Source organism: Mastigoproctus giganteus, chromosome 4 (assembly GCF_048544385.1).
Source record: "Mastigoproctus giganteus isolate SK-2022 chromosome 4, ASM4854438v1, whole genome shotgun sequence".
Taxonomy (NCBI): Eukaryota; Metazoa; Arthropoda; class Arachnida; order Uropygi; family Thelyphonidae; genus Mastigoproctus; species Mastigoproctus giganteus.
The window spans coordinates 129,229,639-129,252,222 of record NC_143578.1 but is presented as its reverse complement, the minus strand read 5'-3'; the positions used below and the strand labels follow the sequence as shown (position 1 = coordinate 129,252,222).

At 36.6% G+C, this 22,584-nt stretch overlaps 1 protein-coding gene across 3 annotated transcripts in view; it reads left to right on the top strand.

Moving 5' to 3' along the window:
• LOC150087056 (uncharacterized) overlaps positions 1-22,584 on the top strand; it is a 599,010-nt gene that overhangs the window by 147,238 nt on the left and 429,188 nt on the right. The window lies entirely within an intron of this gene.

Below are 22,584 nucleotides of genomic sequence, written 5' to 3'. Positions count from 1 at the left end.
TATACCTATAATTATTGCTTAAACGTCCTATACAAATACCAAAATTCAACTTGAAAAAGGCCAATTAAATGCAATCATCATCATCAGCCATTTTCTATCCACTGCAGGATGAAGGCCTGTCCAGCAACTTTCCAGTTCCTTCTGTTTGGAGCACTGGCCATCCAATTACTACCCAAAAACTCATGAATTTCATCTATCCATCTCCGCCTTTGTCTTCCAGGTTTTCTTCTAGCTACTCTTGGATACCATTCTGTTATTTTCTTAGTCCATCTGTCATCATGTCTTCGAGCTGTGTGTCCTGCCCAAGACCATTTTAGTTCTTTAGTTTTGATAAGAATGTCCTTTACTTGAGTTTGCTGCCTAATCCATGTGTTTCTCTTCTTATCTAACAGTCTGATTCCCAATATAATTCGTTCCATTATTCGCTGTGTAGTTCTCAGCTTCTCTTCCATTCTTTTGGTGAGTGCCGAAGTTTCACTTCCATGTCATGGTGGGGAGTATACATTGGTTCATTATTTTACGTTTCAGACAAACTGGGATATTGCTCTTCAGTATGTGACTATATTTCCTGAATGCTATCCATCCAAAATTTATTCTTCTCTTGACTTCCAGCCATTTATCATTATTACAGCTAATAACTTGTCCCAGATAAGTATATGACTCCATCTTTTCAATTACTGCTCCTTCAATCATTATTTCCCTTTCTGTGGCATACATGTTCATCATTACTTTTGTTTTAGCCATATTCATCTTTAGTCCAAAATCCTTACTAACTGTGCATAACTGATTAAGATTTTCCTCTAATTCTTTGGGATCGTGGCTTATGACCACAATGTCATTCATCTGCAAATCTTAAATGGTTTAGGTACTCTCTGTTCACATTGACTCCTTTCTGCGACCACTCTAATCTTCTGAAAGCTTCCTCAAAGGCAGCAGTAAACAGCTTCGGAGATATTGTGTCTCCTTGTCGAACTCCTTTCTCGATTTTAAATTTCCTACTGTCTTTGTCTATTCTAATAAAGGAGGTAGCACTCTCATATATTTTCTTCAAAATCATAATATATGAGGTATCTATGCCTTGTCTTTCCAGTGCCCTAAAAAAACATTGCCTTATGCTGTATGAAGTCAAATGCCTTTTCATAATCCACAAATGCCAGGCATAATGGTGTTTTATATTCATTTGCTTTCTCCATTAGCTGTGATATTACGTGAAGGTGATCCATAGTTGAGAATCCTGTCCTAAAGCCAGCTTGCTCTTTCGGTTGATTCTCATCAAGTATTCTTTCTAATCTGTTAGTAATGACCCTTGTGAATAACTTGTAGATGTGGAATAACAAGCTAATTGGTCTATAATTTCCAATTTCTGATTTATCTCCTTCCTTATGCAGCAAAACTATGATTGCATTATTCCACTGCTTAGGCGTCACACCTTTTCTAATGCACTTTGTGAAGAGCCTTGCCAGTTTTTGTGTTATGTCTCTTCCTCCCAGTTTTAACAACTCTACAGTACCTTCATCTTCCCCCGGGGCTTTCTGATTCTTCATTTTCTTCAATGCATGTTCTACCTTGTCAGGAAGAATATCAAGTATGTCATATGTGTTGCTACTTTGCAATCCATCTTCCCCACTGCTGGCATCATTGCCTTGCTCCTTGTATAATTCTCTATAGTAGTCTTTTGCTATTTGAATTATGCCTTCTCTGCTGTTTATAAGTACACCATCGCTATTCTTCAGTTTCAGTATCATTTGTCTTTCTGTATTACTGCTCATGGCTGCTGATTTAAATCCTTTGTTTTCCCTTAATGCTTGTTCTACTTTTCTGGTTAAATCTTCTTATGTCCTCTCTGAGTCTCTTTCTAATGGCTTTGCATAACTCAGTATACTCAATTTTCTCCCTGTCAGTGTTTTTCTTGCTTCATTTGTCGTCTTTGGTTCATCATGACAAGTGTTTCTTGACTAATTTTTTCTTCTTTGGATTTCTGTTTCCCTATAGGTTTCTTGGGCTTTATCACTTTCAGAAAGTTGTAATATTCCTCGTCGATATCTTGGTCCTCAGCAGTCTGCAGAAGCTCAAACTTGTTCTTAACTTCCAGTACATACTGCTTTTTCTCCTCCTCTGTTATTTCAAAGACCTTTGTATTATTTACTCGAGTCAGTTTTTTCCTTTCCTACATCTATATCAAGTGTACATCTTACCATTCTGTGATCACTTCCAACATTTACCTTATTCAGGACGGTAACATCATTCACAATATATCTTCTGTTAGTGAGGATGAAGTCGATTTCATTAGTTGTTAATCCATTTGGACTCTTCCATGTCCACTTTCTGATCACCCTTTTCTTGAAAAAAGTGTTCATTACTGACAGTCCTTGAGATTCTGCAAATTCCACAAGTCTTTCACCTCTTTTATTTCTTTCACCAATTCCAAAATTTCCTATAGTTCCTCTTTCTGCGCTGCAATATAATATAATTAAATGCAATATAATAAAGTAAAATTAATTAAGTCATTTTATTTACTGATCTTATTTTAAAACTGTTTGTTTCTGTAACAGAAAACATGATCTTTAAATTGAGAAAGGTATTTTTTGTTAAAATTTTAAAATTTTATATTCTTTCTATACAAAATTAATCTAATGAGGTAAATTTTTACTTACTAAAAAACTAATAAATATATAGAATTATATTCATATATTTCTACAATATAGTAGATACTGTCGAGATTTTGGGCCAGACCCATATAATATATACATACATGGCTATTGTGTTTGCCATGTCTGTCTAACCACAAGCAACTGCTCGATTCCCAGTGGATGGATTTTAAGAAATTTTATATTTGGGCCTTTTAAAAAAAATATATTTGTTGAGCAATTACAAATTTCATCAAAATTGGACAGATAGAAATCATTATTATTTTTTTTCCATACAATTTATATGTAAAAAAAAAGAAATTCATAGATTAATTGTAGTTTTATGGGTTTGCTCTAGTCTAGAGCAAACCCATGTTCTGGAATAATAATCTAAGGGAATAATTAGCGGAATAGCCAAAAAAACCCATCAAGATATATTTGAAGATAACAGAAACACGAAGGGCCCAAATTTCATCCTCCTTTCTGGTAGTCAGTTATGAAATTAAAAAAAAAAAAAAAATACAGCAGTGAAAGGAATTGAATTTTATATATATGTATATAAAAAATAATGATCCATGTGGCTGCAGCACTTCCATCTGGATCAATTTCATTCTTGGACGGATTTAAACCTTCAAATGAATTGATGCTGGCATCCAGAAGGAAGGCACGTATAAAATAATTGTGAATGATCTCTGTCATCTCTGTATTGTTATGTAAGACTTGTGAATGTAGTGTCACTTGCATTTGTGAAGAGAGATACACGTATAAAGAGAAAAGAGATTTAAAAAGAAAAAAAAAAAAGAATATGAGGGAGGAGAGTAATAAATATCATACGCAGTAGAGTGTCGATAATCCAAACTAATTGGGACCGGGGATAGTTCGGACTTCCGATTTGTTCGGATTTTTGAACTTATCAAAAATACCATTTGGAGACTACAAAAAAAGGTTTAGTAAGTTTAGAAATAAAAATGCTAAGTTATACTTACGTGTATTTATGCATAGGTACAAAACAAATGGAACTTTCAGCCAGAATAACACATGTATTGGCCTTTAATGAAAGTAATTTCTTATTTTTTGCTGTACCATTTTCGAACTTCATTTCTCTGCTGCCAGATCGCTCACACTTTTCAGCAAGAGTAGTTGAGTTGGACAGCATTTAGTTTGTTGCTTGTACCTAGCCCTTGTGGGTAGCATAGTTGGTACAATCACCATCCTCCACATCCCGGGTGTAAAAACTTGAGTTCAAGTCCTATCGCTGATGGGAAGAATTTTTATGGGAATTTTTTCACAACATGGCTCAGTTAGTCGGCCCTTCTCACGGAAACTTGGGTTTTTTGTCCAGAAAACTGAAAATCAGCACAGAAAATGCAATTTACAGACAGTATACACAGAGCAATATGGCCTTAGTTACTGATGCTCCCAATAGCCAACAACAGCAAACAGCATATGTTTAGTTAGTACTGTATGTATATCAATTAAATTATGTACATAAGCATAAATTTATTTTTATTTTTCTAACCTGTGGATAATATTCTTCCGATTTTCACATATCATTTAATTTTGTTAACTGGTAAGGTAAAATAAAAGTATAAATTTGTGCTTTATATCTTCATTTTTATAGCCTGTGGATTTTTTTGCTTATTACAATTGCCATTTCATAGAATCAAAATTCAATTCACAATCACAATAACCGGTATACTGTAATTATTTTATGGCACCAGCATAAAAAAAAAATAAATGCTGCCTCGTTCGGATTATTGAGGTTTGAATTATTGATGTTCGAATTTTCAATGCTCTACTTCAGTAGTAATTAAACTGGATGGCTAAGTTTAGAGAACATAACTTTAGTTTTATTATGAATTCTGTCAAGTTATAATCTTAGTAACTAATTGATAAGGAGATAACTTGGTTTGTGTTTCACTTTTATTAATTACTGAGATTAAAAAATAAAAAAACTGAAGCATTTAAGAAAAAAAAATGAATGTGTTTAAAATGTAATGTAATGCACTGCATACATTAACAACTTTCTTTAATCTAGTAAAATAACTTTGCATAAATTGATGTGTATTATTAGAAAAACTGTCTCCTATGTATTTGTCAAACTTAGAACTAACAGAAATAAATAAATTTCATGTACATTTGGAATTTAATAGTTAAAAGAAAGTATTTTCGCACTTGCAATATGTTAGTAATTTATGTTCATTGGAAAGAAAAGTAAATTTTATAGCTGCACTAGATTTTAACTGTAACTGTGCCAAGGTATTTTTTATTGTTCAAACACCAGGTTGATAGAAACAGAAATCACTTATGATAATAAGTGATTTCTGTCTTGTTTAATGATCATCTGAAGTTTAATGATCTGAAGTTTAGTTGATGATAAAATTATAGGTACAATTTGACGTATTTTGATCTAAATTTGAAGTTTTGATTTTGATGCAGGCCATAGACTTAGCAATGCATTCATGCAGTGGAGGTGACCTCCTCAACAGTTTTGATAAGCTATAACTCAACAACTTAGAAAAACATTTTCCCTTTTAAAAAACCTCTTCCTGAATCTGCCCTTGAGGTTTTGTGGGATGCTGATTTCATTGTTTACCTAGGGTGCCAATTGCTGGCAGCTAGTCTAGAGCAAACCCATGTTCTGGAATAATAATCTAAGGGAATAATTAGCGGAATAGCCAAAAAAACCCATCAAGATATATTTGAAGATAACAGAAACACGAAGGGCCCAAATTTCATCCTCCTTTCTGGTAGTCAGTTATGAAATTAAAAAAAAAAAAAAATACAGCAGTGAAAGGAATTGAATTTTATATATATGTATATAAAAAATAATGATCCATGTGGCTGCAGCACTTCCATCTGGATCAATTTCATTCTTGGACGGATTTAAACCTTCAAATGAATTGATGCTGGCATCCAGAAAGAAGGCACGTATAAAATAATTGTGAATGATCTCTGTCATCTCCATAACCCATGGCTTGCTTGAGCAAGTGCATGCCACCCAGAAGGTTCTCATTATAACACTTGTCAGCTTCAAGATAAGATAGCTTCTTACTCTTGAGCATCTTGCAGTAGTAAAACTTTAGATTGCAGATAATTCCTTGGTCCTTGGGTCCATGCCACCCAGATGAGAACCTTCTGGGTGGCATGCACTTGCTCAAGCAAGCCATGGGTTATGGAGATGACAGAGATCATTTGCAATTGTTTTATATGTGCCTTCCTTATGGATGCCTGAGTCGATTACAGACGTCGAGTTGGGGGGGGGGGAAAGAAAAAATCAGTTTGACTGTTTTCAAGCCTTGAACGTGTGGGTTTGCGGAGCAGTTTTCGACAATTAAGGCCACCTCACTGCCTTGAGTCAACATCGGACAGTCACACTGGTGCGGCTGTGTTGGCCCGGGTGCCAAGCGATAGTGACAAGCAATTTTCTCTGAGATATATAGAGTGCTCTTTCTAAGTGACAAAGTTTAATTTCCTTTCTAGTGCATTTTTCTCTTTTGTTTACCTCAAGTGGTTCTCTGCTTCAAGTGTTAAAGTCAGAACCCAGAAAGGAAAACTACCTTTCTTTATTCAGTGTATGTATATATATATATATATATATATTTATTACTAACAAACTCTACTAACTTCTACAACCGCTTGGTCACTGCTGGCACCTCCCCTGCCTCCATGTGATGGGACTGGTAACCTGAGGGAAGAAAGTCCCCCTTCCAGGGCTAAAAGGGGCAAACATGTAATTTGATAATTTCCCTCCAATTGAGCCACACTGCTCATCATGTTCAAATGTTCAAATTGACACTGCTCACGACACATCAAAGTCGAAAAGACTGTGAACTGTTAAAGAGCAACAGGAATTCCCATCTTTCCTTATCTTCCACTCCTTGTCAAACAAATCCATGAGTACGCTCTCCCCACTTCTGATACAGAAATGCCTGGAAAGCTCAACAGGTTTGCCTAAAATGGTGAAAAGACTTAGATCTGGAAATTCACTCATAGAAAGTGTGAGTTGTAAGCAATCAGAGGCTCTGCCAAACCTCTCAACGTTTGATGGTATTTCTCCTGCAAGTTACCCCACATGTAACACTAAATACTTCCAAAGGGGTAATTGCTGAGTTGGATTTGATCAATGTTACAGAAGATGAACTGGTCCAAGAGTTGAAAGAACAGAAAGTAGCACAAGCTAAGTGGATTATGATCAGAAAAGATGGTCAGCTTATTCCCACGTAGAACATCATCCTTATGTTTGGCACACCAAATTTATCATTGAGTGTTAAAGCTGGCTGTCCCATCTAAGACCCTACATTCCTAATCCGATTGGGTGTTATAAGTGTCAGAAATTTAGGCATTCTCAGACAGTCTGTAGAGGGGGATGCAGTCTGCCCAAACTGTGGGTCAAAATCCCACACGCACATACAGAATGTGATGTTGAAACACCACATAGTTTGAACTGTCAAGGCAAACGCTCTGCTTATTTAAGGTCCTATGAACTATGGAAAACAGGAAAAAAGATTAAAAAATACAAAGTAGAGCAGAAAGTGACTTACCAGTAGGCAAAGAAGCAAATTATGCTTACTACGCCAAAATATACCTATTCAACAGCAGCAAAGAACTACCAGTCAGCAGCCACTGAAACTGATGTCAGTTCCCCCAACCATGTCTATTGCAGATTTGGGCACGAGAAATATTCACCTCGCAGCAATCCACTAAGGAACAGTATTTGGTAGATCTTGCCAACAACACAATAATTACAGTACCGCCAACTGCACTGCACTCTTCTTTAGAAACCATAAAAACTAAAACAGCAGTCCCAATGCAGAATATTCAGCCAAATTTAACAAATATGGATACTGATGAAAACATCAACCCGGATGAGCCAATCTTAGACCTGTACGCAGAAGATGACATGGATGACTAATCTTCTCAAAAAAAGAAAGAATAAAATTGTAGAGACAAAAACAGACTGGACCTAAGAGGCAGACTGAATCAAACCCAACTGCTAAAAACAAATAATGGATCACATCATACAGTGGAACTGTAGAGGCCTAGGTAGCAACATCCATGATATCAATGAATGTTGATATCATGGATGTTGCTACATGCCCTAATCTAACAGTATAGTTGTTTGTTATTTGATTTTTAGGAGCATTAGCAACTAAGGCCATATTGCCCCGGGGATATGCAGTGGTCATTCCCTGACATTTCCGCATCCTCCGTATTTGGTGGGCACGGGCTTGAACCCTGGTCTAATCAAGAAGCATGTGCTACGCACTGCTGCTCCTGCCCACCTGGCTACGGAGACACCAACAGTATAGTCTGGTAAGTATATGTTTACAAGAAACTAATCTACCACCACAAGTAATTCAAAAAAATCAAGAACTATACTGTATATCAGCATAATAGAAATAACAATAACACTGTGCATGGAGGTTAGCCATTCTTGTAAACTCAAGAATCCCCACCAAACAGATTCCACTGCAGACCTCCTTAAAAGCAGTAGCAATACGTCTCCTTAGGAATCATGTTAACAATAGTTTCAATCTACCTATCACCAAACAAAGAATATACTTCTGCTACAAATCCCTCCTCCCTTTTATTTATTAAGGGAGTTTAAATGCACACCACTCACTCTGGGGCTCTCCACATACAGACAGACAGACAGACGAGGAAATCTTCTGGAATCGCTGCTCGATGAACATTATCTAACACTGTTGAATACTGATGCAGGTACTTGCATTCATTTCACTACTAGAACAACTACAGTTATAGACTTAACAATCTGCTCTCCAGCATTGTATCTACTAATACCCTGGTCAACTCTGGACAATCTGCTAAACAGTGACCACTATCCAATAATTTGTGAAATCTAAACAACTAGAATCCCTCAGGCAAATAATACCTGCGTAAAATGGAAATTTTCCGAGGCTGATTGGAAGTTGTTTGCTTTGAATATCTCATTTGATGATGAAATTATCAAACACCAATCCAACAATGATGCCACACAACATAACACATCACAACTCAGATACAGACAAAATATCACAACCACGACCATACCCAAAATCCATACTGGTTCTCTTAAACTTGCCAATCTTTGGTGGAGTGATGCGTGCCAGCTTGCCAAAAAAGGAGAAAACCCGGAAATGGAACCTGTTTTGTAATCACCCAACAACGGAAAATCTTATAAATTTCAAAAAACTTAAAGCTAAAGCACGATTTGTAAGGAAAAAGGCTAAAAGAGATTCTTGGATCCAGTTTGCTGCTACTATAACGAAGAATACCAGTAGTAGAATAATCTAGAATAAAATTAAAAAAAAACTGAATGGCTGATTTCTGCCAGCATCCTATATAATACTGAGATGGAATGGGCAATACTTATCATCTCCAGTTGAAATAGTTAATGCTCTAACAGAAAATTTTTCACAAACCTCAGATATATCTGCATACAAACCATCCTTTCAGCAACATAAAACAAGGGCTGAGCAATGCAAATTAAATTTCAGCACAGGACTATCACTCCCATATAATCAATCCTTTACAATTTTGGAGCTACAGGATGCTCTAAAGAAATCAACAAATGGGGCATCAGGTCCTGATGGAATTTATTAACTCATGTTACAACATCTAGACAAAAAGGCATTAAATTCCCCATTGCTGTTTCTGAATCGGATCTTCTCCGAAAGCCACTATCCTCACTCATGGTGTCTCATTCAACAGTGCTAGCTTTTGCTAAAAATTGGAAAAGATCAGACGAATCCATGCAACTATAGACCAATATCCCTTACCATCTGCTTAGGTAAGACATTAGCATTAGTTGAGGCATATGATGCAAGAAAGCAAGCTTATAGAGCATCAGCCAAAAAAAAAAAAAAAAACCCTTCCATTAGAAAAGATGATACACAATAGACTTGTACTGTACATAGAGTCCCACTCAGCCATCAGTTGTAATCAGTACGGCTTCCGCAAAAACAGATCCACATAGACCTAATGGTGAAAGCTGAGTGCAACATACAGAATGCCTTTATCTGAAAAGAACATCTTGTCATGGTGTGCCTAGATATTGAAGAAGCATTTGACACCACCTGCCGCTATGGCATTCTGCAAGACCTGTATGCCATAGGACTCAAAGGTCTACTCCCAATGATCATAGAGTTACCTTTTCAAGTGAGTTATCGTAATGCTTTTTCGCAATCTCTTGTGTACCACAGGGTTCGGTACTCAGCTACACCCTTTGCTCTTAGAATAAACAGTTTAGCGCAGAACATTTTGGGTAATGTTGACACCTTTCTTTATGCTGATGACCTTGCAATATCTTGCCATTCACAGAATGTGCATTCCATTGAAAGACAGCTGCAACTTGCAGTAAACAAAATAGTATCATGGACTTCATATAATGGTTATCGTCTATCAGCAACCTAAACTACAGCCATTCACTTTTGTAAAAAATGTCATCTACATCCAGAACCTGAATTATCATTGGGAAATCAACTGATAACCAGTCACCAGCAATATCCGATTCTTGGGCACCAAACTGACATTCCAGAAACATATACTACAAACACAAACTGTCTGTATGAAAAAGCTGAATATACTTAAAGTCATCTTATCTGTGACATGGGGAGTTGATCGCGGTACTCTATTCCACCTATACCGAGCTTTAATCAGATCTCTATTAGATTATAGTGCTCCCGTTTATGACCCACTCGGAAGACTGTTAGCATGTCTCAACACAGTAAAACATAATGCACTCAGAATTTCTCTTGGAGCATTCAGGACTTCACCAGTTCAAAGCCTATATGTAGAAGCCAATGAACCTCCACTCCACCTTCAGAGAAAGATGCTGCTCCTCAACTATGTGGTTAAAATAAATTGCCTTCCATCTCATCCTATCTGGTCACACCTCTATGATCCTCATTGGGTCTTCTGTTTAGAAATAAACTTATAGGAATCCACCTACAAGAACTAATACAGCAGTGGAATATGCATTTGACCAATTCTCATCAAGATAGAGAAATTGTGCAACCCCCATGTAAAGCATGCATACCTTCATGTGATGATTACTTCCAACATTGGGGGAAACACTCCCTGAACAATCAAACCTTTCAGAAACTACATGCAGCCCACTCTTTGGCAAATGCACAAACTCCAAAAGTGACACAGCTGTGGGAGCTCCTGTGGTTCTACCAATGTCAACAGTCTCTGTCTCATTACCAGATGGGTTTGACCTTGATTGCTAATAACTTCACTCTGTATAATCTATACAGACTCTTTGAGTGCAGTGACAGCCCTCCATGGCAATTCTTGCTTTTATAAATCAAATAAGATTTAATATAATAATAGGCAAAGTGTCACTTTTTGCTGGATCCCAGGGCATACTGCAATACCAAGAAATGAGCATGCAGATAAAGCAGCAAGAAATCCCACTGACAATGACAATATTCAGATTCCTTACACAGACTATAAACTAATCATAAGCCAAATATACAATGAAAAATGGAGAGGAATTTGGCATAACCAGTTAAATAAGTTACGAAATATGAAACAGAATCCATAGCTGTGGAAATCTAGTTTCTGCTCAAACAGACATGAGGAGGTTGTGCTTGCCAGAGCACATATTGGACATACCCATCTTACACATCTCTATTTATTGCAAGGAAATAACCCCACCATGCTTGCACTGTGACTCACTACTAACTGTGAAACATATTCTTATAGTGTGCACCCATTATCAGTCTGCCAGATCCACATCATTCCAATCTCTCCGTAACTTAAATGAGTCTCTTCAACTAAGATATATTATTGGGGACAACTCCAATTTGAGTTTTTCCACTATCTAAAACAGATTAATGTATATATGCTCTTATAAACCCTTTTTATTAATCTGTACAGTGTCTCTCCACAGGAACTGTGCAATTTGGCCGTAGTAGCCCTTGCACCAAAAAAAACCCCCTACAGCTACTACTGCAGCCTTGCTGTGGATACCGCAGTGGTCATCCAAGCTTTTGAATTTGCCTCATAAGCCAAGGGCAAGTGTTGCACATTCTTGGAGCGCCTTGGTTTTTTGAATTTGCCAATGGCAAGCAAACTGACTTTATTTTTCTTATCCATGTTTGTAGACTGTTACATGGCTTTCAGTTGCTTTCCTCTGATTGCAACACCTCATTTGAGTGTGTAGATCTTATCCATGGTGCACTTCAAGAACAGGGCCATTCATCGGCATTGTAGATGTTGGTAGAGAGGTACTCTGCTAGGATATTTTGAAGACTTTCTTTCCAGTCTTCTATCTGTTACACTTTGGCATCTTTCCCTTTGCCACAAATATGCTTTTAAGTTTAAGCTTTTTTTTTTTTTTTCCTTCTTGCTTAACCAATCATTGAACAGAATAAAATTTGTGATGCTCAGTTCTTTGGCAAACTTTTCAACCTTTTCTGTAAGCATGTCATGCCCAATGGGGAGAATTGGGTAATTCTTGGTAGCATCATAGTACCATATGTAAATGGCCCCCTTCTAGGTCAGGATTGGATTCTCGGTGAGCTTTACTTCTTGGCCTTAGAATTTATACTTTCGCCCTCTTACTGCTCCTTAATCTTTGCTGAATTTGTTGCCACCCAAGGCTCAGTGTGTTGTGTTTGATTTTAAATTGGCTGCACACATTATTTGCATGCTTTTGTCTATCTTCCCATGTTAGATATTTTGTCTCAAGAGTGTGCAGTTTTAGCTTTTGTTTTTGTTTCCAAGCAGCCATTATTGGGTATACGTAATATAGTACATACATATAGTTGGGGGGGGGGGGTTAAAATACACCACAGAAAGTCAAGTTCACCATTCACAAGCAAGAAACAGAATTCTTTTAAAAACACACCAGAGAAACAATATCTATAATTTTACATCAATAAAGTTTAAAAGTCGACATGAGGAACGACAAAAGTAGGTAAAATTGTACCTTGGACCACAAAATTGCTTCACGATATTCAGGTGAATGTGCATCTCAATGTTAATGCAGTCAAAACTTACTAAATATTTTTCTTTTTAGTAAGAAAAATATTTTAAATATTAATAAATTCTCAGAATTATATTACAGTCGAACTTGGTTATAACGAGATCACGGCTGTAACGAGCAAAAAGCCATAATGATTTTAATTTATGCTTATTATTCCCATAAAATCGTTCACTGTTATAAAGAGCGAATTACATGGATATACCATGTAATACACAAACGTTGTGTATTACATGGTATACGTTCTACGCAAACGTTCTTATTTGCTACGTTCTACGCAAACGTTCTTATTTGCTCCGGTAGTCGAAAAAACCCAATTCTTGGAATAGACAAAAATGAAAAGGGTGACTTAGCTTTTATCACCACCCTCATCGGATTAGTCACCAGTTTATGACCTTGTCTTTTTGGCAATAGGGACTACCGTATTTCCCCATGTATTGTTGTTGTAATTTGGTTTTTAGGAGCATTAGCAACTAAGGCCATATTGCTCTGGGATATGCGGTGGTCATTCCCTGACCTTTCCGCATCCTCCATATTTGGTGGTGATGGGCTTGAACCCCGGTCTAATCAAGAAGCGTGTGCTAACGCACCGCTGCTCCTTCCCACCTGGCTATGGAGGCGCCTTCCCCATGTATAAGACGCACCTTAATTTTGGGGCCCGAAATTTGAAAAAAAAAAGAAAAAAAAAAAGAAAAAAGTATTACCTAAAGTTATTGAACTCAAGTTTTATCCATTAGCTTGTCATCATCTGTGTCTGATGATGAATCACTGTCTTCATATATTACCATGTCCTCAGTTCCATCTATGGCATTTGAAATGCCACACTTCTTAAATGACTTGACAACGATCTCAATCGTGATATCATCCCAGGATCTTTTCACCCAGGTACAAACTTCTTCTATAGTTGGTTTCTTCACTCTTCCTGCTGGTGTCAAATTGTCCCCAGAAGACTTCATCCATTGGTTCCATTCGTCTCTCATGGCAGCTTTGAAGGGTTTGTTAATGCGACATCAAGTGGTTGGAGCTGGGATGTCAAGCCTCCAGGTAGGATGGCAAGTTTTGTTTTTTTTGCTCCGCAGCAATCTTCTTTGTGTTTTTTGTTATGTGTGCCCTGAACTGATCAACCACCAATAGGGCAGGTTTGCGTAATAGCCCATCTGGTCTCCTGCTCCAAACTTTCTCAAACCAGATCTTCATCCCATCCTGATTCATCGAACCCTTGTCATGAACGTGGACAATCGCTCCTCGAGGAATGTCTTCTTTTGGCATTGTTTTCCGTTTGAAAATCAGCATAGGAGGCAGCTTGGTTCCGTCAGCACAACAAGCCAGAACAACCGTATAATAGCTCTTTTCGTGTCCACTTGTCTTCACAGTTACAGTTTTCACCCCCTTCTTATCAACAGTTCTGTTACTTGGGACATCAAATTGAAGGGGGATTTCGTCCATATTTGCAATCTGTCCCAACTCAAACTGATGTGTCTTCCAACATTGAATGACAAAACGATGAAATTCAAGGACCTGCTCATAGCTTTCAGGCATCTTTTGGGCAAGTCTGGTGCGTGTACGCATGCTTAGTCCATTCCGTTTCATGAACCTGAACCACAAATTGTCCTCCTTTGAAATCAGTAACTTCTTTTTCATCAGCAATTCTTCTTGCCTCATGCTGAGCCATCTTTGTGGACACGGGAATTCCAGTTGCCCTTTGCTCTTCAATCCATATCTTCAATTCCCTCTCTAAATCAGGCCATTTTGCTGACTTGCCTCTCATGGCCTTCTTCTGCCGTGGCATTTTCAGTAGGGTTTCTTCTTCCCATAGCTAGTCTCGGATTGTTTTCTCAGTTGGAGGAGGACCAAACTTACGTTCAGCAGCATGATTTCCATTCACTTTTGCAAACTGGATCACTTTTAACTTGAATTCAGCGGCGCCTCCGTAGCCAGGTGGGAAGGAGCAGCAGTGCATAGCACACGCTTCTTGATTAGACCGGGGTTCGAGCCCGTCACCACCAAATACGGAGGATGCGGAAAGGTCAGGGAATGACCACCGCATATCTCGGAGCAATATGGCCTTAGTTGCTAATGCTCCTAAAAACTAAAATAACAACAAATAACATAATAACAACTTGAATTCAGCACTGTATGAAAATCATTTCTGGGCAGAACGTGGCAAAATATAACCTAATATACTGGTAACAAGTGTGAAACAATGAGTGCAAAGACAACAAGCGCAAAAAAGTGGGAAATGCAAGTAAAAAAAATCTACAACCACTGTATAAGACGCACCCAGTTTTTAGACCCCAAATTTTTCGAAAAAAGGTGCGTCTTATACATGGGGAAATACGGTATATGGTAGTGCATTTGCATTACCCTGTTTACAGATTGTCTTGTATTCATTGAACCATACATTTATTTCAGGACTTCTAAGAATTTTTGAAATGGGCCTTCTAAGAACTTTGTATGCATTAGTATTAGTATTAATAATGGCCATAAGGTGCAAGGAAGCCTAAGCCAAAAAAAGAAAAAGAAAGAGTAAAATAATAATAATAAAATAAATAATTAATAAATAATAAAAGAAATAGACGAATGTGGTCTAACAATAGCCTTATATAATGGGATTGCGACATCCTTGTATCTACCAACAAATGTTCAATAAATCATTGATAGGACACCATGGGCCTTCCATGCAATCTGTCTACAATGCTCTAAGAACTTCATTTCTGACTATATCTAACTCCCTAATCCCTTTCTTCCACTACTGTTCAATTCCACCAAGTGTATAAGTTATTTTGGGGTTGCTGTTCCTCAGGTGTAAGACCTTGCATTTTGCTGAATTAAAGCATAGCTGCCACTTTTCTGACCATCCATGAGGTCTATCTAGGTCACTCTGAAGAAGCTCTGCTTGGCGGTGATCATTAACTACTCTACCGATCTTTACATCATCTGCAAATTTAGATATCATGCCCTCTATCCCTTCATCGATGTCATTTAAGAAAATCAAAAACAACAGTCATCCCAATACTGATCCTTGGTGAATCTCATTTCTTATATTAATGCAATCTGAAGAATAACCATTTATCACAACCCTCAGCCTCCTGCCCTGAAGCCATCCTGCTATCCATCTAAGGATTTTCCCTGTAATTTCAACCTGTTCCAGCTTATAAAATAACCACTTATGTGGGGCTGAGTCATATATTTTGCTGAAATCTAAATAAACAATATTGAAATTATTCCCCAAATCCAGCTTATGAGTGAGCCTGTCAAAACAGCTAATCAGATTTGTCAAACACATGATTTTCCCTTTAAAAAACTATGCTGTGTATCCTTCAGAACTCCATTTCTATCTAAATGATCCTGATTTCCACCCTTGATCACTGCTTCCGTGATTTTCCCTATCACTGAATTGTGGGACTTCTAAGAAACTTTGTATGCATTATTATTATTAGCCATATGGTGCAAGGAAGCCTGAGGTTTATGCTGCACCAGCCAAAAAAAAAAAAAAAAAAAATTTCTGAATTACCTTGAGAGAGAGAGAGAGAGAGAGAGAGAGAGAGAGAGAGAGAGAATGAACAAGATTCAGAAGTAGAAGGGAATCACCAAGAAAGAGAAGAATGATGATATCCAGCTCAGGACCCTGGGTGTGCCAAGCCCATACTCACCAGATGTACCCTGAAGTAGATTTTGGGACTTTTAAGAAACTTTGTACAGGAACTCCCGACTTAGGTAATACTCGACTTACGGAAATTCAACTTTACGTAAGATTTTGCCAGCCGCTGCAAACTTAAAAAAATCGTTGAAATGTGTTTTGCATCCAGTTGGAATAAATGGTGGTATTGTGAAAATATTGTAATGTGAACCCAATAACATTTTTTTTTTGTAATTTGTTCCAAATGTTTGAAGTTGAAAATTTTGTGTATTACTAAGTTATTTTTAACTTGGGCAGGCTGTCGCTGGTCTAGAAGGATCACAGTGTACATTTTTCATCATTTTTATTTGTGATGAAGACCTCGAACTATTTCATGGGACTTTAATATATTCTACATTTTATTAGTGTATTAGTTACGGAGGGAGGGGTTGCAATATAAGGTTGATGTATTAGCAAATTATTTGCTTCTAAATCTATAATTTTATTTTAAAGTAAAAATATTACAGTTTGTAAAAGTATGCACCTTAATAAGATTACAGTTTGTAAGAGTATCTCCATAATAAATGTTATTTCTGTTAGTAATAATGATCCTGTGTAGCACTTTGGCATTTGGACAACATATATCAGAAAAATTGTCAACTGTGGTTGCATTACAATACTTCTTTTAAAATGCTTTGTGAAAAGCATGTGAAGGGAATTAAGATTTTAAGAATGTAAAGATAATCTTCACTTCATGTAAAGATTATGCAAAATTATCATTTTAGTTCAAAGTAAACAGATTAAATAGTTTAAATTATTTACAAAGGTATCTCAGTAATCTGGTAACATTTGACATTGAAATAATGACAAACTTGTTTTTTTTAGCAAACTATATCTTTAATCTGCTGCTAACTATGAGCACTTTTGAATGGCTCGTAAGAAAATTTCTTAATCTTTTCTTTCTATGCTGAGTAACAAAATAAATAACAACAACTGAAATAATGTGTTTATGGTTCCACATTTTTCTTATTCTCCAAACACACCAGTTCAGATTAGATGTGGTTCTTATGTAACATGCAGCAAGCAAAGAAATACAGTCCACATGAGTTAATTTGGAAACAAGGATTATTCACGAAAACTTCACATGCAAACATTAACTGGTAGTAACATATATTCAAATTATCAGCTGTAATTCTCTCAGCAGATTTAAAGCTTCAAATAAGAATGTATTAATGTTATGTTAGATTATCCTTATCTCATGTGTTTGTATCTCATAAATTTTCACTTTGCAGCTAAACATAACTTCAAGTCAAGTATTTCACTTTTAATTTGGTTTATTTTATTATATTTATTATTATATAATTAATTATTATTGTAATTATATATTAATATATTTCTTTATTATTATTATTATTTTTTGTATCTAGTATCAAACTTTTAAGTAATACTTTAACAATTCACTTAATGCTTCTAAAAGAACATTTTTGATAAACATACAAGTCTGTAAAATTAAATGTACACACACAGTTTATGCAATGTTTTGCCACTGAAACACCGGATGTTTTCAGTGGCAATTTTAATTATTTTTCATTTGGCTTCTAACTAGAAAACTGTGTTAAATTCTTTCACTTTTAATTTCCATTATTCTTGTATAATGGAGATTAAAAGTCTCAAGTCATTAACAGTTTGTCTCAAATTGTACATCGCACACTCTTTGATGCAAGCAGTTTTTAGCTAAGCCAGAATATCTTTCATAGATAAAGATACATTAAAATTAATAATGTATTAATGCAATGATTGCGATTAACTTTTTTCTTTAGCAATTTTCATCAAATCAAACAAATTTCAGATTCACAGACATGTATTTCTTAACATTACGCACAACCAAAGTTTATGGTTTCAAACCTACACTGAGTTCTGTTTTCAAGACTGAATAGTAAGAAAAAATAAAGTATTTTCTTTTTAGTTACTTGAAAACAAGTCACTTCAATGGGTGTTTGAAACAATTTGAAATGTGCTAGACATGCTCTTTCAGTGTACTGTGGCTTTTCAGTGTACTTGACTTCTGAACACGGTTAATGATTATATTTATGATATATTATAAACTCCACTGACCTGGTAGCTTTGCTGGACAAGAACATTATTGAGTTATTGATAAATGAATAATTCTATAAAATTTTAATAACATCGATTAAACATACAATAAAATATTACTGTAACATGTTTAAAATATACTGAAGTAAAAGTGTTAAATTATGGTGAAATAAAATCTAAAAAGATAGGAGCTTTCAACATGGTATGTTTCCTTTATCAACTGTGACATTTGCAAGGAGGCAGGGACATTAAAAAAAAAAAAAGCATAGAAGTGTCATATAGAATAAAAGTGGAAGAAAAAAAGGGGAAGAAAAAAAGTAAATTTCAAACTAGATTTCTATAATGACTACTTTTATAACATGTAAATACTAAGTTTATATAGCTATTAACTAAATGACTATACATTAAGGCAGCAGTTCCCAACCGGTGGTTTGCGAATCCCATGGAACACTTTTGCAAACCCCTTGGGGTTTGCACTAAAAATTCTGTAATGGCGTCTGTTTAGATTTACATAGGTATATTATTGTAAAATACAAAATATAACTAATAATAAACAAAGTAAAATAAAATTTAATAAAAGTAAAGAATTGCCAAAGAAAGAAACCACATATCCCACAATTCCTTATAATTAGTTTATTATCTTATGGTATATCATGTTAAATAAGTATGTTTTCCATACTAAATTTTTTTTCATTCTCAAGGACTATTGTTATGTATAGGTAGTTTTTTTTTTTTTTTTTTTTTAAGAACATTTAGTACTTAGTACCATGCATGGGTTGAAGGTTGAAAAGATGAAAGAAGATACTTGTTGACATTAGACTTGAACTTTTGTAGATTGTAATTTTCAGGAAATACGTATGAAGGAAGGTTGTTCCATAAAACAGAAGTTGAATGAATAAATGAGTAAGAAGAAAAGTTGGTTCGGTGAGTTTGAACTTGGACAGTAAAAGGATGTTGACTGGTTGCGGCACATGTTCAGACTTCTTTGAAAGAGCAAGCGGGGATTATAGAAGCCAATTCAGAAGAACAGTGCCCATGCAAGTATCTATAGAAAAGGAATGCAGCAGAAACAGAAATTTGTGTCTATGAGACAGAGTGGAGAGACTCTGTTAGAGATGAGACATTAATTAACCTAACTGCCCTCTTTTGAATGGAATCCAGAAGCCTGAGAGAGGTTTGAGGGTACTGCTCCCATATGTGGGAATAATATTCCATGGGAGGCCCAATTTTCGATTTCTACAGAGTCAACAACTGTTTGAAAGAAAAGTAACGCCGAGAACAGAAGAGGAAACCCAGTTTTTTAGATGCAGAGAACACATGTTCTCTGCATCTAAAAAAGTCAGAGTAAACTCCAAGAACTTGCCTAGAAATCAGAGCATCATCGGAGATAAGCATAGGAGCAGAAAATCCTTTTTGCGAGATATAAGACAGAACTGGGTTTTAGAAGGATTGAAATTAAGTTATCTTTACCCTACTGGAGAATTACCTGGAGATTAGCATTTAAGGATTTGGCAGTGGATACTTGAGAAGTTGAAGCTGTTTCAGTAGGGCAAGGCTTCTCAAACTGGAAGATGAAATGCAATGTGCTATCGTCAGCAAAACTATTGATTGGATTTCCAGTCAATGGAAGAAGGTCATTAATATACACAAGAGGAAAAGAGTGGGAGAAAGAACTGGACTTTGGGGAACACCAGCATTAATGGAGAAGTTAGAAGCCAGAGAGCCATCTGCCATCACCCACAGTGAGTGGTCAGAGAGAAAACTGGATACCCAATTACAAAGAACAGTGGCAAACCAAAGTATGGAAGCTTATTTAGAAGACCTTTATGCCAAACACGATCAAAAGCCTTTGAAAAGTCAAGACCAATGGCTTTGAGTTTCACCAAACTTTTCCATTAAATTTGTCCCTAGATGGGTAACATATACTGCCCTACCATTAATATCCAGACACCAGCCTTTAGAGAAAAAAAGCACTTTTATTGTGTCATTTAATATTTTGTGCTGAAACCTTTTGCTTTTATGACGGCCTTCAATCTTTGCAGCATACTCTCAACCAGATTTTTATAAATGTCAGGTGATATGTTCCTCCACTCAGCCTTTAATGCAGCTACCAGTTCAGCTTTGTTCTTTGGGCAGTCTCGATGTGCACGTACCCGACAATCCAGTACATCCCAAAGACACTCGATAGGGTTCAGATCAAGACTCTGGGCTGGCCAATACAAATTTTCCACACCCATTCCTCAAGCCACTTTGTTACAACCCAAACAGTTTGGCATGGTGCATTGTCTTGCTGATACAGGTATGGGCCTTTCCCGAAGTACTGCCATAACGTTGGAAGTGCATAATTGTCCACAGCATTCATAGTTTTGTCGATAATGACGGCCCAAGCCAAACCATGACACTGCCTCTACCAAAGTTCATTGTAGGGAGGATGCAATCAGGAAGGAACTGCTCCCCTGGCATTCACCACACCCAGGAACGGCTATCAGACTAGTAGATTGTGAACCTTGACTCGTGTGTCTATAGGACTGTTTTCTACTGCTCTACAGTCCAGGATTTGTGCTCCTTACACCACGTTAATTGGCATCTAGCATTTGTTGAGGTGATCAATTCTGTTGAACTATTGAGATAATTCTGTTGAACGTGTCATCTTGCATGCAGACTTTTGCAATTGTCTGTTCGAAGCCTAGTGTGCATGGGAAAACAGGCCCTGTAACATGTTGCATGCACAGGGCCTGTTTTCCCATCCATGGAGGTGTGTCCGGATATTAATGGTAGGGCAATGTAAACCAGAATATCATCAGTGGAATGACACTGACAGAATCTATACTGGCGATCATTGATCAGATGAAAGATTTCCAGATAGTTTAGGCATTGGCAGTTAAGTGATTTCTCCATTACTTTAGAAAGAGTAGAAGTAATCACAATGAGACGCTAATTGGATGGTAGGGATTCGTCAATTTCCAAGAAGAAGGAAAAACACCTTTGGAATAAGAAAGTGAAAAAAAAGATGACACAAAACAGGAGTAAGCTCAAGGGCACAGGTTTTGAGAACAAGTGGAGAAATACCATCATGACCTGGAGCTTTCTTATCATCAGATTCATCAAAATCTTTCTTATATCCTTTTGACAGAAGACCACAGGAAGCATTGAATGGAGTGTACTGGGAATGGTTTGAGGTGATTTACCAAGATCATCAATGCATGAGTTGGAAGAAAAATAGGATGCTAGCAGGTCAGCTTTATCTTTGGCTGATGTGGCAACAGAACAATTTGGTTTTGACATGTTCCTGGTGGGAACAGAGATGGGTAAAAATTGCAGCCTATAGCTTTGGCAAGAGACCAGAATTCTTGACTACCATTTGGACAAGAAGCACGTTTTCTACTCTTAGCTTGTTCAGAATCTAGTTTGGACTGAATAATAACTTCTTTACAAAGTATAAATAATACTTAATAATAATTTTTATTATTACTCAATGTTGCTTATAAAAATGTAGTACTGGAAATATTTTATAATAAAAATCCCGAAAAATTATACAGTTTCAGAGAATTCAGTTTCAGGCTTAGTGTTTCACATTAAAAATATTATGTTGAAAGGGGTTCGTGATAAAAAAAATATTACGTTGAAAGGGGTTCACGAGTAAAAAATGGTTGGGAACCGCTGCATTAAGGTAACATTTTGGGAACCTTGTCAGAACCTTTCCTCAGACCATATGTAGGCTGTTGTCAGCCTCTTGCTTGCCAAATATCTCATTTCTGACTGCACATTCTTTTTTCTCAATTGCTCATCAATCTCAAAAGCCATTCAGCATTTGAGATTGATGAGCAGTTGAGTAAATTGATGATTGAGCAAATGATTGATGATGATGATTAAGAAATTGAGTCATTCAGCAAGAGAGGCTGGCAACAGTCTATATATGGTGCGAGGATGGGTTCCAGCAAGGTTCCCAAAACATTACCCTAATCTATAAGTGATTCAGTTAATAGCTAAATAAACTATCTTAATATTCATATGGTATAAAAGTGTAGAAATCTAGATTCCATGGAAAAATCAACACTTAACATCGTTTTCCAACTATATTAAATTCCCAGCTGTCCTGAGGTTAGTGTAACCTCAAGTCACTCAGTGAATTAGAACTACTTAGAAGAAAGGAGGAAAGTGGCAGGGAGGAATGGGGAAGTGGAGACCGGAGGTGGCATCCATCCAGTTTATGCACCACTACAGATTCAAAGAGGAGATGTATTTGTATA